The sequence below is a fragment of the Neophocaena asiaeorientalis genome, unplaced genomic scaffold, assembly GCF_003031525.2.
Source record: "Neophocaena asiaeorientalis asiaeorientalis breed wild unplaced genomic scaffold, Neophocaena_asiaeorientalis_V1.1 scaffold10, whole genome shotgun sequence".
Taxonomy (NCBI): Eukaryota; Metazoa; Chordata; class Mammalia; order Artiodactyla; family Phocoenidae; genus Neophocaena; species Neophocaena asiaeorientalis.
The window spans coordinates 3,749,595-3,766,948 of NW_020172817.1; the positions used below are offsets into that span (position 1 = coordinate 3,749,595).

Sequence of the window (17,354 nt, forward strand, 5' to 3'; positions counted from 1 at the left end):
AGGTTTTCTAGGTTTTGCTTGTAAATCAAGATGAGGCAGTAGATACAGTCATGGAAGAAGACAGAAGAAAACAGACAAATCAGCTGTCAGTATCCGTGGCCTCTGATCTTGCCTTGACCATGAAACAGAAGTGTCCAACATATACCTGCCAAGAATCTTATGAAGATGTAGGCTCAGTAAAAGACTGTAAACAGCAACAACAAGATGTGGAACAACAATGGCAGGCTCTTCCATTCAAACTTTAAATATAACTTGTTCCTTTAACTTCATTTGGTAAAGACAACATTTACCCTGAAATCTTTGTTTGGCGAGTTCACGTTTCTCAAAAATATGGAATGCTTCACGAATTTCTGTGTCATCCTTGTGCAGGGGCCATGCTAATCTTCTCTGTATCATTCCAATTTTAGCATATGTGCTGCTGAAGCGAGCACAGTGTTTGTTGTCTTGTCATGGTCTGGAACCAAACCCGCAATATCTCCGAGGGTATGCCTGTTTTTAGGAATAAATTTGCAAAAAGATGCATAATCTCTTTTATGAAAATAACAAGACACTGCTGAGAGAAATGAAGATTTAAATGAAGGAGCAGAAAAAAATCCATGTTCATAGATTGGAAGGTAATATTGTTCACATGTCTTTTGTCCTGACATTGATCTATAGATTCAATGAATTGCATGGTGTGACTGGTCAAGCGGATTCTAAAATTTATTTGGAAATGAAAAGGACCTAGAATAGCAAAAAGCTACTTGAAAGAGAAGAATACAACTGCAGGACTTATGCCCACTTGATTTAAAGACTTACCATAAAGCTACAATAATCAAGACAGAGTGAGTTTGCTAAGACAATAGACAATACAATCAACAATACAAAATAGGGAGTACAGAAATAGACCTACCTATATATAATGAATTGACTCTCAAGAATGATGTCAAATCTACTAAATGGAGAAAGAAAATATTTTCCATAAATAGATAATATTGCAACAATTAGATGAATATATGAAAAAACAATTAAGGTCAAGTCCTACTTCACACCATACAAAAAATTAACTTAAGTTGAAAATAGCCCTAAACTTTAAAGTAAACTCTATAAAATTTCTCAAAGAAGACATAAAGAATACCTTAATGATGTGGGGGCTAAGCAAAGAGTACTTACAGACACAGAAAGTATTAACCATAAAAATTTAAAAAATGGATAAATTAGACTTCATCACAATTTAATATTTCTACTCATCAAGAAATACTAGGAAGATAATGAAAATATGTTCTCACATTCTGGGTAGAAATTTTAGATAGATAGATAGGTGATAGATAGATAAATAGATGATAGATAGATAGATATTTCATCTATCTCTCTGACAAAGACTTGTATCCAGAATTTATAAAGAACTCTGACAACTTAATAATAAAAAGTCACATATAGCTATAGAATATCTATACCCATAATAGAAATACTATATAATTGCCACAATGGTGCTACTGTTTTATAAAGTGTTGAAATAGTAACAGACAGAGGCAGCTGAAAAACAAGAGGGCTACTGTAGCTATTTGAATGCCTGAAGTTATAGGTACTTTTCTCCAATTATTTTTAAAATGTGAATGATGTCCCCAAGGATATTAGGAGTATCACAGTGAAATATTTTAAAAAAGGACCACAATCCCTCCAAGTAATATTCCAAATTAGCCAGGAGTGAAAGGGTAGAAAGACCTCTGAATGGAGAGCTGAGATAACTGTGTTTCAGGACCAGCAACACTACATTTCTACTGTATGAGTTTGACCAAACCAAAGCCTCACTGAGCCTCATTTTCCTTTTGTGAAACAAGGAATTTGGACAGTAAAACCCCTAATATTCCTTCCAAATCTAAAATCCTATGATTCATTCACTCATTTCATGTATTTCTCGACCATTTGTTGGTAACTACGAGCTACATTTGCTAAGCACCATTAATACACAAATGAATCGAAGAATCTCTACACTTACCAAACTCAATCTAGTTGAAAAGATACATATAAACCACTAAAGACATTTACAGGTGGCTAATGGGATTCAGATCCAAGCGTTGCTCAAGCAGGAGCTGAAAGTGTTGGTATGTCCAGGAGCAGCAAATGGTCACACATGGAAACGCTGTGGTGTGTGCCAGTCCACAGGGTGATGGAGCGTCAGTAGGGGGAGTGATGCTCTCAGAGTGTGGGTTACACCAAGGAGCTTGCACTTCATCTCCTAAAGTTTTTTGAGAATCTTCAATATTTATTTTCTTCTTTTTTTAAACAAACATCTGTTTTGAAATAATTTGCCTAGAAATATACTGGGCTGATTAAAAATTATTTGGCAGTTTTTTAAAAGTGAATATATTCTTTAAAACACTATTTTTAAAAAGTTTCCATAATGAATCTACTCCATTTTGAGATATTTGGTTTCCATCCTAGAAATATTTTTTCCTTTCTTTTAAATCGGCAGAGTGTCACTCAAAAAACGCTGACACACCATTAGAAATACAAAGCTTTTCCAGGCAGTTTGACTAAAAGACATGGAGGAGAGTTAGCTTGTCTAACTAAAAGAAAAAATAAATACAGTCTTCTTTGCTGAAAGTAACTATCACTCTCCTTTCCTTTCCCCTTTGTGACACAGAAGAATATGCAGTTCAAGTAAGATAAAAATAAATTTTAAATAATAATGTTTTCAAAAAGCATATGGTTGGATCTGTGATGATTTTCACACAACGAAACCTGTTCTTCTATTTCCATTTATGCTGGCAAACTCACAGTAAGTTAAACTGGCAGAAACTTCAGCAGGGTAACATTTTGGGATACCAACATAATAAATATGAGTTGGCTAAATATTCAAGCAGACAAATTAAATGTATTTTGTTTTGAGTATTACTGAACCACTTGAGCTATAATACACAATGTGCAGTATATTTAAATATACCATTTATGGGCTATCTTTGTATTACAAGACAATGCTGCACGTAAGCACTTATTTAGATGTACATTTTTTTTTTTTTTTTTTTTTTTTTTTGCTGTACGCGGGTCTCTCACCATTGTGACCTCTCTCGTTGCGGAGCACAGGCTCCGGACGCGCAGGTTCAGCAGCCATGGCTCACGGGCCTAGCCACTCCGCGGCATGTGGGATCCTCCCGGACTGGGGCACGAACCCGTGTCCCCTGCATCGGCAAGCGGACTCTCAACCACCGCGCCACCAGGGAAGCCCTATGCGTACATTTTGAAATATATTTTCATTGTTCACCTCACATAGTCTTTTTTTTTTATAAGATTTTTAAAATATTTATTTATTATCATTTATTTTTGGCTGCACTGGGTTTTTGTTGCTGCGCGTGGGCTTTCTCTAATTGTGGCGAGCGGGGGCTACTCTTTGTTGCGGTACACAGGCTTCTCATTGTGCTGGCTTCTCTTGTTGCGGAGCACGGGCTCTAGGCGTGCAGGCTTCAGTAGTTGTGGCTCGTGGGCTCAGTAGTTGTGGCTCACAGGCTCTAGAGTGCAGGCTCAGTAGTTGTGGTGCATGAGCTTAGTTGCTCTGTGGCATGTGGGATCTTCCCGGACCAGGGCTCGAACCCATGCCCCCTGCATTGACAGGCGGATTCTTAACCACTGTGCCACCAGGGAAGCCCCACACAGTCTTATAAAGTCTTCGTAGTAGCCAATGGCCAAATATAGGAATAAAGATACAATATGTATATTAGGATTTGATCAGAGAAATAGAAACTATTGCTAGGTATTTTAAGGAGGAAGGGGTATAATACAGGGAATTATGGTCTTACACAATTATTGCAAGGTCAAGGAAACTAAAAATAACATCAAATAATCAGAAAGTAGAAGAATCCAAGTAAACCGCCACCAATGATGTATGCTGCCCACAGCATTGCAGAAGGACACCTGACAGCCACTGGCAAAACCCCATACCTGCCATCTGCAGATGCCCAGCTGCTCCTGGAGAATAGTGGCTTCTCTGTATTTTCTACTTCCAAATCTCACACAAATGGCTTCCGTTGGCAGAATTTAAACCAAATCCCCACTGGCCAGTAAATCTAGTTAACGTGGCTTCCAAACTGTCAAGCCCCATGTTACAAGACACAGTTTAAAAGAACAGGGATCATACTACATATCAAGACACAATATCTAGTTGGTTCTCCGTATATCTGTGTTTAAATTTCCAAATAGCAGCGATGTTTTTCTTTTCACTGACCTGCTGCAGTCATCCCTCAGTCTAATGAAGATGTACTCACTCTCTCCCTCCAAAGGCAAGGCATGAAAATTCAAATGTCACTGTACCCATCTCTGGATATTTGTTCTTTTTCAGCTCAGTCACAATCCCTATTTAATATCCTATAACTTGCAGACTAAGCTAGAGATGTAACCACCAACACTCCTTACATAAACTAGTAGGAGAAGATGAAGGAGAAAATTAACTTGGCTCGTATAATATATACATAATATAGCAAGCAAGAATATAAGCACAATTACTGTAGTCCTTTCTGTGACTGATCATAATGCTATAATTGGTTTAGAACCTACTTTTTCTATTACCTATTTCATATTCACTTTGTCCTTAGTCAGCATTGAGGTGGTTATGGGCTTTTGCTGGGCAGAGTAACCCTAAACCTCATTCCTGATTGGTCCAAGCCATTAGTTGGGTAGCTCTGATTTTTTGTTAACAATATTGGAAGTATTAACAGACGCACTCAGATAATCCCTGAATTTCGTGTACATTTTTCATTCCTTATGGCAGCATCAGTCCTATTTCCCCTTGTTAATCAGGATTAGTCATCCCAGTCAGTACAGTATTTCCTTCTTCTGTTGTTATTTCAATGACATTGGAAATCCAATATGGCCAGGTTGCAATCTGAGCTTCAAGTTAAATATGCTCCCTGGTAGAAATTCTCCATTCTTAGGAACTAAGATCTCAGAATCTGCAGAGCCCGAGTTATGGGGACAGGAAACATAACTTTTGACAGAACTTTATTTATTTTTATTATTTTGCAGTACGCGGGCCTCTCACTGTTGTGGCCTCTCCCGTTGCGGAGCACAGGCTCCAGACGCGCAGGCTCAGCGGCCATGGCTCATGGGCCTAGCCGCTCCGAGGCATGTGGGATCCTCCCGGACCGGGGCATGTACCCGTGTCCCCTGCATCGGCAGGCGGACTCTCAACCACTGCACCACCAGGGAAGCCCCACGGTAACTTTTGATTAGCATTCCCACGGAAAACAAATATTTTCATACTTTCTGTGCGTTCTGAGAGCTCCATTCTTATACCTTCTTGTCACCTAATTCCTTCTAAAGCTTTGACCATCTGGCCAGATTGTTAGCTATCATCCATGAATTAGTATAGATCATTATCTCTGGTCACTCTCCTCTCATGCACAATGGAAAGTAAGGTGACTGGAGTTCTTTGAAAGTATTCCTCTTCTCTTTTACCTCTTAGGGCATCCCCTGAGGGAGCTATGATTCTGCAACAGTCCAAATATGACCAGTGCTAGCATGTCTCTTGGAACCAGCTTAAACCAAGGGCAGTTATTTTATTCCTCAGTCGACTGGTTAGAGGAAACTCCACATGAGGATGTAGTGTGAGTTGAGGGAGAGGTAGCAATACATTAGGAATTGTTTCATGAGAATTTGAGTGATCAGCACATTAAATTTTTAGCCTTTGGAACCTACTGATCTTGTATGTATGTCGCTCCCAGTTGAATTGAAGTGTTTCCATACTGGCCCATCATTCAGTGCATTCTACAATATATCAAGTCATCTTGATATATCAAATACATTATTTCATGCTCATGTGATCATGAGTTTCCTGTGATCAGACAATTAGTCCCTATGAGGGCCCAGTAGCAAACCAGGAATTGTTTCTGAAAAGGAGGAAGTTGTGTGCAAAGGAGGTTATGTTATTGCTCTAAAACCCTAGGAGTCTCTTCACAGTGGGTCTCCTATGGGAGTGCGCCAGTGACTCCTTAGAACATTCCTGTTTGCATCATAGACAGTTCAAGTTCCATTAGATCTATAGGTCATAAGCTGCAGTTGACAGAGTGGCCTGGACAAGTTGGCAGCCTTGAGAAATGCTTAGTAAATGCATCAGAGCAGTGCAGTCAAATATAGTATCCAAAATCCAAAGACGCTCCCAAGAATTCTATTTCTTTCTCAGGGATAAGGAGCAAAAGGTTCAGCAACTTGTCTTTCACATTGAATGTGATACATCAACGAGACCAGACCACTATGCCACTAAAAAACTCACTAAGGTAGCAGGTCACTGAATTTTAATGGGGTTATCCCTCATCATCTGTCATACAAGTGTCTCAAGCAAGGCATCTATGGTATTGTTTACATCCTACTCGTTAGATTTTATCATCAATAGAGTGGACAACCTTAATGTGCTGTGGGACAGTGAAACAATGATTTTGTGGATTGGATTATGACAGATAACTACAAAACTGACATAGTTCTGAGATAAATCAGTTAAAGTGTACTACTGTCCCTATAAGGTGAAAGCTAATTGCCTCTAATTTTCTGAGTCAGTGTACATAAAAAACATTTTATGGATTAATAGCTGAATACCAGGTTCCAGTAGTTGCTGTAATTAGAGTGAATATCAGCTTCCATTTAAAATAATCCCTTTATTCTCCAAGATTCATCTGTTTTTTCCACAGGCTAATTAGGGAAATTAAGTGAGGGATGTAGTTAGACTGAACTCTCTGCCACCTTTCAATGCTTTGATGGTGATATTAGTCTTTGCAGTCTCCCCAGGGATGTGTTGTTGACTTTTGTTTGCTTTGATAGTGGTTCCAATTGTCACTTCCTCCTAAAATAGCCCTGTCTCCGTGAAGGAATTCTGTCACTTACTATGTCTAAATCAAGTAGGTATTCAGGAACAAGGAAAATAACCTCTGTGGTTTTGCAGTTCCGCTGGGACCTCCATAAGTCTCCTCTGACAGGTGGAACAGAGTTGAATTTCAGTTTCTCATTTCATCTCAGGGAAACTGTCCAATAAATCTCCAAATGTCCAGGTAACTCCATTTTTCAGTGCACAATCACTATGTTGAAAAACCAAATGTCTTGTGAGGAAGGCTAGAAGGCAGATTTACAGTGAACGTATGTGGCAGTGTCACAGGGTCTTCTCTCAAGAGAACATGGTCTTCCTTTAAGCAAAGCACTCTCGGTCCATGAATTGATTCACGTCTGGGAATGGATTAGGGGTGAGGGTGCAGCATCACTTTCTACTGTGTTGAATTAAGACCTAGATGTTATTGGATTATATACTTTAAGTAACACTTTAGCAGGCTTCCCATTTTGTTTTTCAGCCTTACAGACACCATAATCAATTAGCCACTGCCAAAAAATTTGCAAATCAAACCATTTTGACTACCACCCCAACTTTGCAGCCAATTTCAGTAACAGTCCCCATTTGTTCCTGGTGCTTGAGTGTAGCCAGAAGCTTCTGCTACTCTGGGATGTCCTTATTTTTTTAAGTATGGCACTATTTCCTTGATAGTATCTCCCACCATCAGCCCTGATTTGTAAAGATCAGTCACTAAAAGCCTCAAGGATGTTCTGCTCTCCTCATCAGTGTATTTTTCCAAAGTCTTTAGGAAACAATTATTATCTGGATCCTCACGGGACACATGGTAAGGGAGCTAATTAATTAATTGCACATGATAAATTCGTTCCAACATTCCTGCCTCCTTAAGCCTTTGGGTTCCTTCCTCTCCATTATGTCAAGGAAGTTCTGATATCTCAACTTCATTTAGTGTAGGACGACTCTGAGTCTAGGTTTCAATCAATCAATCAATGAAACTGTAAGAGTCATTCCCAGCTATCTGAACCACATATTAAATCTAGAAACACTTGTGTGTGCAATGAATAACAATAAATTTGACCTATATCAATGTTATGTTCCTTATTCCCTGGTCTTAATGGCTTAGAATCCATTCCTCACACATATTCCCTGAGTTTCCCTTAATATAAATTAACAAAAAGTTTACAGTTCTTTTGGTGTGTATGCTATCTCCTGTTGGCTCTCAATTTGTACTCAAATCCTTGTCAGTGGGCTCTAATTATGGGCTAGAGACAGGAGAGACATTGGGAGTGGACTGCGAGGAGAATCCCATCTCTTTGTGCACGATGGTCTCGGGTGAAGTCATTGTAGGATCATCAGGGAAGGGTAGGAATGATTGAGGAAGCAGCTTGGCAGTGGCACTGGCTTCTAGAAAGGGAGGCTCAGTAATAACAGGGGATCAAAATATTCAAAGTCATTAGAATCCATACAAAATCCATACATTCCAGTTCCTGGGATCCCACTCTTGCCTAATCCCTAATTTTCACAAAAGAGACCTGATGAAACTGTGAAATCAATTGGTGTTTAATTTCTATGACCTATACGATCAAATCTTAAGCCTGGTTTTTGGATACTTTGGTTCTATGACTGTAAGAGCTGAGAAATATCTTTTATTAAGGCTCTCTTCTTCTTTGAACCATAAACCTGTCATTATCTGACTCACTTTTCCATTGCAGTACGCAGCAATCAAATGATTCCAAAGTCAGGATAATAATCATTTCCACTATAATATTGTATTGGAATAGCTATTTCATCTTCCAGTGTCCTTCCTTTCAATAGTCATGGAGTTACAAGTGTCTTCAGATGTTACTTTAAGCAAATATTTTGTCTCTGTATGCTGAGAACTACCAATAGCCCAGTTTTCACTGGCAATGAGATAATTACTGCCTTCAAATCTAACCCAGTCAGATAACCAATTCCAGATTCCCTTCTATGAGGTTCTGTAACTGTATCAAACTTTGGTATCAAATTCTTTGTCCAAGAGCTTCAGTCAGGAAATTGGAAACCATTGTTGATATGCGTAGGCATTAGAGGCTTGCACAGTCATTGGGAAAGTCAGAGGAGTGAAAATCAGGGAAGCTGCTACTAGCCAGAGATCAGAATGCTGAGATCCCAGAAAGCAAGCACTGGATGAGCTCAGATGCCAGCAGCATGGCAGCAGGTGATTCTAAGAGATCACCAAGAAACCATTGGCAACGTTCTATAGACGTCTGCCACTAGAGAATAGAAGTTTCTCTTCTTCTAACTCCCAAATCTCACCAAGAACCTCTAAACAGCAAAGTCTAAATGGAACCCTGCTGACAAGGAAGTCTGGGCTTTCCACCCCTGCAATACATAAAAGTGTTTATAAAGTGGGGATGGTACTGAGTTTCAACATAGCGTTTCTGACACAATGACAGTGGAGAAAACATAAGGTCTCAGGTATTGAACTTCTTTTCAGAATGTCTCAAATCAAATGAACTAATCATAATCAAATGTGAATTCAATTCTATAATTCTAGATGGGTGAATTTGGTCAATATTCTTAATCCTTAAACTTTCATTTCCTCCTCTATAATTGGAGTTAATTATGTTGAATTTTCCTAATTTTGTTGAGAAGATTTAATATGCATACAAAGAGTCTGAAACAAATGTAAGCAATTATTATTGAATAATATGATATAATAATGTTTCACTTAAGTGAATGTTTTACATCTAAACACATTTCTGTGCATATTATGTTTTGTATCTTAATAAAAAACACAGTTTTAGAGCTGGGAATAACTTATTATAAATTATATAGGCAGAAAAACTAATATATATATAAATAAGAAAATTCCAGGTAGAGTGAGATTAAATATCATATCTCTAACAATGTATAGCTAAACTTAAGCCATCTGCTTTGCAGTATCTTATAGATTTTTGATGATATCAGAACTATGTTTTTGTGAGCAGTTTATGTACAATTTGGACTAAAGTAAAATAATTAATTTTGAATGTCTTGCCTTAGAAAAATAATACCATATGGATCATGAAAACATGACTTATATTAGTTTTAAAGCCAGAAATTAAGTAGACATTAACATTGATAATTCTGATTCAAGATGTGATATTTATTCCAATTTAAATCTCTTAAGAGATTCATTCAAGAGTTAAATGGGCAAGTTACATGATATCTTCAGGCTGTGTTATTGAAAACAAGATTGATAAGTAAAATTTTATATTTTCTACCTCTATAAGGAAGACTTTAATTGATGTTAAATGTTTTGCTTTATTGGAAACTTTCCATTTTATTACCCATCTGATAATCTAAATTAGTCATCATTGAGTTGTAAACAGAACTACATGTTCTATAACTTTGTTCTTTTTTCTTGTGTTTAAAGTTTTTCTAATTATAACAGTAGTCTAGAATGAAAAATGAACAAGCGTGTGCATGTAACTAATTGTATAATAAACTTTTACGGTCAGCTATTTAATTATTCCCCTTTCCTATTTTAAGCTTATTGTCTCTAGTTACATGCTCCAAACGTTGATCAGGGGAACCATGTTTCAGTGTAATGGATTTTTTTTCTTTAAGAAAATGGCAGCAAAATACAAAGGACATTTACTGTTTTCTGAGGGTGATTTTTATTTATTTATTTTTTGCAGTACGCGGGCCTCTCACTGTTGTGGCCTCTCTTGTTGTGGAGCACAGGCTCCGGACGCGCAGGCTCAGTGGTCTTGGCTCACGGGCCCAGCCACTCCGCGGCATGTGGGATCTTCCCGGACCAGGGCACGAACCCGCGTCTCCTGCATTGGCAGGCGGACTCTCAACCACTGCGCCACCAGGGAAGCCCTGAAGGTGACTTTTGAGTGGAGGAAATGTTACTTATTGATGTACAAATTGCCCCTTATTTTTCTACTTCACACATGTATTCTTTCTCCAATGACATTAGAACAGAATGTGTATTGGAAATATATCTGTCAATATGCATTTCCAGATCAAGTTGTACAGAGATAAACGTGTAACTCTATGATTGGTTTGTTTCAGGATCTAATATAATGTCTAAAATATATGTCATCAATGAATTAGAAATGGACATATACTCTCAGAGAAAAGAGTGCAATGCTAATAACTGACAGACAAAACTTCATTTTAAGATAAAAGTCAGAAGAAAACATAAACAGTACACTCTTTGAAATTGGTTTTAGCAGTATTTTTTTGGATCTGCCTCCTCAGGCAAGGGAGACAAATGCAAAAATAAACAAATGGAACCTGATAAAACTTAAAAGCTTTTGCATGGTGAAAACCACCAACAAAACGAAAAGGTAACCTACTGAATGGGAGAAGATATTTGTAAATGATATGACCAATAAGGGGTTAATATCCAAAATATACGAAGATCTCATACAAATCAACATCAAAAAAATCAAACAACCCAATTAAAAAGTGGGCAGAGGACTTGAATAGACATATTCCAAAAAAGACAAACAGGTGGCCAACAGACACAAGAAATATGCTCAGCATCACTCATCGTCAGGGAAATGCGAATCAAAACCACAATGAGGTACCACCTCACACCTGTCAGAATGACTATAAGACCACAAATAAGTGCTGGCGAGGATGTGGAAAAAAGAGAACCCTCTTGCACTGTTAGTGAGATTGTAAACTGGAGCAGCCACTATGGAAAACAGTATGGAGATTCCTCAAAAAATTGAAAACAAAGCTGCCATATAATCCAACAATTTCACTTCTGGGTGTTTACCTGAATTAAACAAAACCACTAATTTGAAAAGATAATAGGCACTTCTATGTTCATTGCAGCATTATTTACAATAACCAAGGTATGGAAGCAACTTAAGTGTCCATCAATAGATGAATGGATGAAGATGTCTTATATATATATACATATATAAATATATATATAAATACATATATAAATATATATATATACACACACATACACACACACTGCGTACTGCAAAAAATACATATATATTATTTATATATATAAATAATAGAATATTACTCAGTCATAAAAAATGCAATCTTGCCATTTGCAACAACATGGATGGATCTTGAGGGTATTATGCTAAGTGAAATAAGTCAGACAGAGAAAGACAACATGTGATCTCATATGTGGAATCTAAAAAACAACACAAACAAACAAAACAACATGAAAACAGACTCATAGAGACAGAGAAAAAATAGGTGGTTGCCGGAGGGTTGGGGGATGGGACTGGGGGCGAAATAGGTGAAGGGAATTAAGAGGTACAAATCTCTAGTACAAAATAAATAAGCCACGGGGATGTAATACACTGCATAAGAAACATGGTCAATAATATTGTAGTAGTTTTTTATGGGGACAGATGGTTACTAAACTTATCATGGTGATCATTTCACGATATATGCAAGTGTCAAATAATTAGGTAGTACTGAAACTAACATAATATCGTACATCAAGTATACTTCAATTAAAAAAATAGTCATTCCTAAGAGGATCAAAATCTCTGTCCTCATATCACATAAATAGAAAGCTAATGATATGAATGAGTCCTGACATAAGGGATGGGTCCCTTGGAATTGACAATGATTCTTCTAATGATTCCAAGTTGATTGCATCTTGTTTCTCTAACTAGTCCATATATGCTCTAGAATTATAGAGAGCATTATTTTTTACTCCTTAGTATAATCTAAATAAGAGAGCCATTCTTCAGCCAAACTAGAAGCCACTGGAGTAATATATATTGTGCTTATTTCCAGCTCCTTACCCCTATTAATTTAAAACTAATGAAAAAGGCAACCTCCAAGTTGGGGGAGGGCGAGCATAGTTATAAAAGGCCCTTCTGAAGACGTGTTTCAAAGAGGGGCTTGGCAATTCTAACCTCTCACCTTAGCAATGATAGTGGTTGGGACTTATATTTGTCCAGGTAATCAACCCCAATTGCCACAACAGGTAAGTTTGAGGAACTTAACACACGAAAGGTTTAAATTTGCATCCATGAAGTCCAGGGAAGGTCCAGGGGCCCATCCTGTCCCTCTGCCACATTGATCTTCCCAAGTCACCATGGCAAGAAAGGAGAGAGCTGAAGAATCTTGAGGGGTATATTAATGGGCCAGGCTTAGAAATGACACATCACTTCTGTCCATATCTCAATGACCAGAACCAAATGCAATGGCAAGGGAGGCTGGGAAATGTGGAGGAGCAGAGGGGTCAATTATCAATTACCCAATTCTTATGCCTAAGAATAAATAGTGTTATAACTTGTGTTTTTTCTCTCTCTCTCTCTCTTTCTCTCTGTCTCTTTCAAGTATCAAATAATGAGAATGCCATTTTACTTTGGATTTACACTTGGGAACTTTCAACCTGCTAAGTCCTTTCCTCCCACTAAGCGGAGGTAGGTGGTGGGATTCCTCAGTTATCACACAAACCACAGTCATCCACCGTGCGCAATTGTTAGATGTTTTCTATATATCTGCAGGCCTGGCTATTCTGCTGCCCAGAGATGTCCTTATGCCATTATCTTCCTAGCCGAGGAGTAATGTCACTGGCTCACCCGGGCTTCTGGCACAGCCTGCCCAACTTTGTTTCTCCATAGTTCCTAAAAGGCTACCATTTCTTAAAGACATCTGTGCCACGTAATGAAACCCAACTGCAGGGAGCTATCTAGTTTTTTCCACAGCAATGGTGCAAGAATGTGTCCCACTACAGCCTTGGCTTACTTTGATGGCCGTTCAATTTCAGTCCCCAAATGTGGGCAAGAATAAAGAATAAACTCGGTCCTCTTTCTTCCTCTCTTCTATGATGGGAGAGGAATAACACTCTCTCTCAGAATCATAAGCTACACTCTGCTCTCCTCCCAGTCTTATAAAGCGACTCAGATTCTCTCAGGATTGCAATCTTTTTCACATCCACTTATTATCAACCACTTCTTATAGGGTTTGACAGCAAGTTTATCTCAAGTTTTGTGGGTATTTCCTAGGGAATTTGCTACAATGGCTGCAAAAATTGTGTTTACTAAATTTATAGCATAGTCTAGGACTTTTACATTTGCTTAAAAGCATTAATTTCTGCCATATTAAGAGGAGGTTTTCCAGAAAAGTCTTGTTGATGTTCAAAATGTTCTTCATTTCTTTTATTTTAGAATCTTCTAGCTTGATGTAGGCTAATTACACGGGAGAGTATGACGGAAGAAGTGCAATTTGGAAACTTTTGTTTTATAAAGATCTCACCTGCAGGACTGACATTTAATACTTAACTTATCTTCTTTATCTTGGAATTGGTCAACCATTTTCACCAGATGGTGAAATCCTTAAGGGTAAGAACCATACCTTCTTTACCTTCATGGGACTCAACAGAACATAGCATTGTTCTGTGCAAATAATGGAAATTAGGTTAAAATCATAGAAATAATTAGAAAAATAATTTCCCAACTATTAACCATCTTCATGCCTTTAGTATTCCATAAAAAGACTTAGTAGCATGTGTGTGTGACAGAAAAGTAATGTTTTTGACATTGAGATTAGATGTCTTTTCTGTATTGTTTACTATTGTATCTCTATTACTCATACCACTGACTGGCATATATCGATAGTAAGCTCTCAAGGGTTAAATGAATAAATAAAAAGCAAAGGTTCATTATTGAATAAGAAACATTTTATTTTGGATGAAGAATATCTTAACATTGCCACCTAATTATTTGCATTTCTTTGAGTCATGTTTCACATGGTATCTTGATCTATATTTACTTAAAAAAATAAAAATGATATATAAGTTTAAAGATTTGTATAACTACTCTAAATAGGTTTTTAGGAAAACTGGTAATTATTGATGTATCATCTTTCTACTTCTCTTTTGACTCATACTTAAGGAGAAGCTTCTAAATTTTTGTTTATTTCAAATCTAAAGACATGAAACTGTAAAACAAAGGTATTGGGCTTAGTTATCCATTAACAGGAGTAAGAAATCACTCAGTCTTCCAAGAAAATAATTAAACATCCTTTCAGAAATTAAATCTTGTACCTGCAAATTATAATATGCAAATCAAATATCACACACTACTTTAATCATTTTACATATTAAAAAAACTAGAGCACAGAAATTTCTGGAACTTACCCTGGCTTTGTTTCCAGGCTTACAAACTCATTTTTTGACTCTGTCTTGGTAATTTCATAGATGAGTCCTTTGGTCACCTCTTCTGCCTAACCCAGGACCTCTCACTGGGCCCTGAATTTTCAGCAGCCCCTAATTGCTCTGGGCACGGCACAACTCAGCACCCAGCCAGAGCCTTGCAGGGGATAGGAACTCAGTAAATGGCTTTTACTTGAATTGAGCTGCTGTGATTACTAGATCATTAATGATTGTACAGAGGAACTTCTATTTTCCTTCCTTTCCTTTCTGTCCACACTTTATAAAGGGAAGAATCAAAAAAGGTTGTTCATTCCATCCAGATAAACATATACATGCAAGGATCACACATATTTAAAAAATGTAAAATAAAATGAGAGGGGGGAACCAGTTCCCTTTTTATCGTTCAGAGATTTTAAGAAGTATGATGTTTCATATTATAATGAATAACAAAACTGACCCCAAGTGGAATTACAATGGTTTAGGTTTCAGGGAGACAAAGTAGTTCTCAAATTATTTTTCTTCTGGCCCTGTTAATCAACCGGAGTCCGATTTATTCTTCATAGTTAATTTTTTAAATCAGGATGATAAGCAAGTGTAGATCCCGAAGTTATCTTAAATTTCCCCCTCTCCCTAACCCTGTTATCTAATCAGTTCCCAGATCCTGTAAATCCTCTTTAATATCTCTTAAGCCTTTCCCACTGCCACTGCTTTATCTCGGGAACCTTATCGAATCTCAGTTGATTTCTAGCCCTTCTCCGTGAATCCAGTTTCATTTCTGTCCATTTCAGCCTCAAGTCTACATCAAGAATGATTTCTCTAGACTCACAATCAATCATGTCGTCTTTGACTTAAAATTTCTCTGTGTCTCCAAGGAAACCATGCAATGAGTCCTCTGGTAAGACATTATGTCAAAAGAGGTTCTCTGGTAAGCCCTGGATAGCGGTGCTGTCTGAGGCTCTACGGACAGAAAACGAACAGAGAAAAATATTACGATGCACGAAAACTTTCAGTGCCCAAAGATAGGGATTACTTAAATAAATAGGGTACATCCTAAAGGTGGGTTGCCATGCTACCGCTAAAATTCATTTTGAAAATGAATATTTGATAATCTATGGAAATATATTCTTAAGCTAGTCTTATGAGAAAAGAAAGCATGTTATTACTTCAAGGTATTTTCAAATTCAATTTATGAGCTTGATAGTACACAACTTGGTAATAGGTTATAGGTTTTAGGAAGAGGAAACTTTCTGAATTGAGCAACTAGGTCATTACAAGTGCCATTTTGCTGAGAAAAAAAAGAGAGGAGTAGCAAGCATCTAAGGGAAATGTTAAGTTCCATTACTGAATCCCTGACACTTCTTTTAAGACGTTGAAGTGGGTCACAGAGAGACTATAGCTACAATATCCCCCCTTTAGAGTAATTGTGTCATTCAAAGGGTGAAAGTCACCAGCACCTTTCAGCTATAGAAGCATGGTAGAGTTCAGACAGACTGGACCAGAATGTCTTGGTCCCAGCGAACTGTCCAAGTGAAACAATTAATGTTTCAAGTCCCAACTCTGCCACTTTTTAGCTTCCTGACATGGGGCTACTTCATTAACCAGCCCCCACCTCATTGCCCTCATATACCCAATGCAGATGATAATAGTACCTACTCAGAGAATTACTGTGGCAAAGTACACAGACCAGTGATTTTCAAAGGGGGCAATTATATCCTCTAGGGTCGTTTGGCCTTATCTGTATACATTTTTGGTTGTTGCAACTGGGGTGGGACATTCTACTGGAATTTAGTGGGTAGAGGCCAAGGATGCTGTTAAACATGCTACAATGCACAAGGCTGTCCCCTCCCCCAACTCCACCCAAAGTCAATAGTGACTAGCTTTGAGAGAACTTGTCATATAATAGACTCACACAGGATTAGCTATTATTATTATGTTCTTAGCTCATGTACCTCTGGATTTTCTTTTTATCTCTGCTGACATTAACAAAGCAGAATTCTTATAACGTGAACACTTCCTCTGAAACAGTTTCCATTTCTTGGTCAGCAAATAATTTCATTCTTCTTCCAACATATAAAGCACACTCACTGCCATCTCCCAGGAAAAAAACACAAAATTCCATCTTGTCACTATGTGCAGTTCAATGTCCAGGATCTGTGGGTATCATGCAGTACTACCCATCAGTCTTACCCAGATGTGTCACTGGTCCCCTGGAGACTAAAGAAGCATGCCTACCGCACACCCCAAGACTGAAACCTGACTCAGTGCTTCTCAAGCTGTCTGTGAGGAAGAACTAAACTTGCTCCCTTGTTAATTTTTTCCCCTATTCCATCACAGACTGATACTTTAAAATCTTAATGTAAATGAATTACTGGAAAATATAAAATGAAAAAAAGACATGCAAAATACATCTTGATCTTTTATTAT

The 17,354-nt window shown here is 37.7% G+C and overlaps 1 non-coding gene across 1 annotated transcript; it reads right to left on the reverse strand.

The window, feature by feature from the left end:
• Positions 1–324: 324 nt before the first annotated feature.
• Positions 325–431, reverse strand: LOC112397527 (U6 spliceosomal RNA). The gene has a single exon (XR_003002813.1). It is a non-coding gene; the product is annotated as a U6 spliceosomal RNA (small nuclear RNA).
• Between the last annotated feature and the right edge of the window lie 16,923 nt (positions 432–17,354).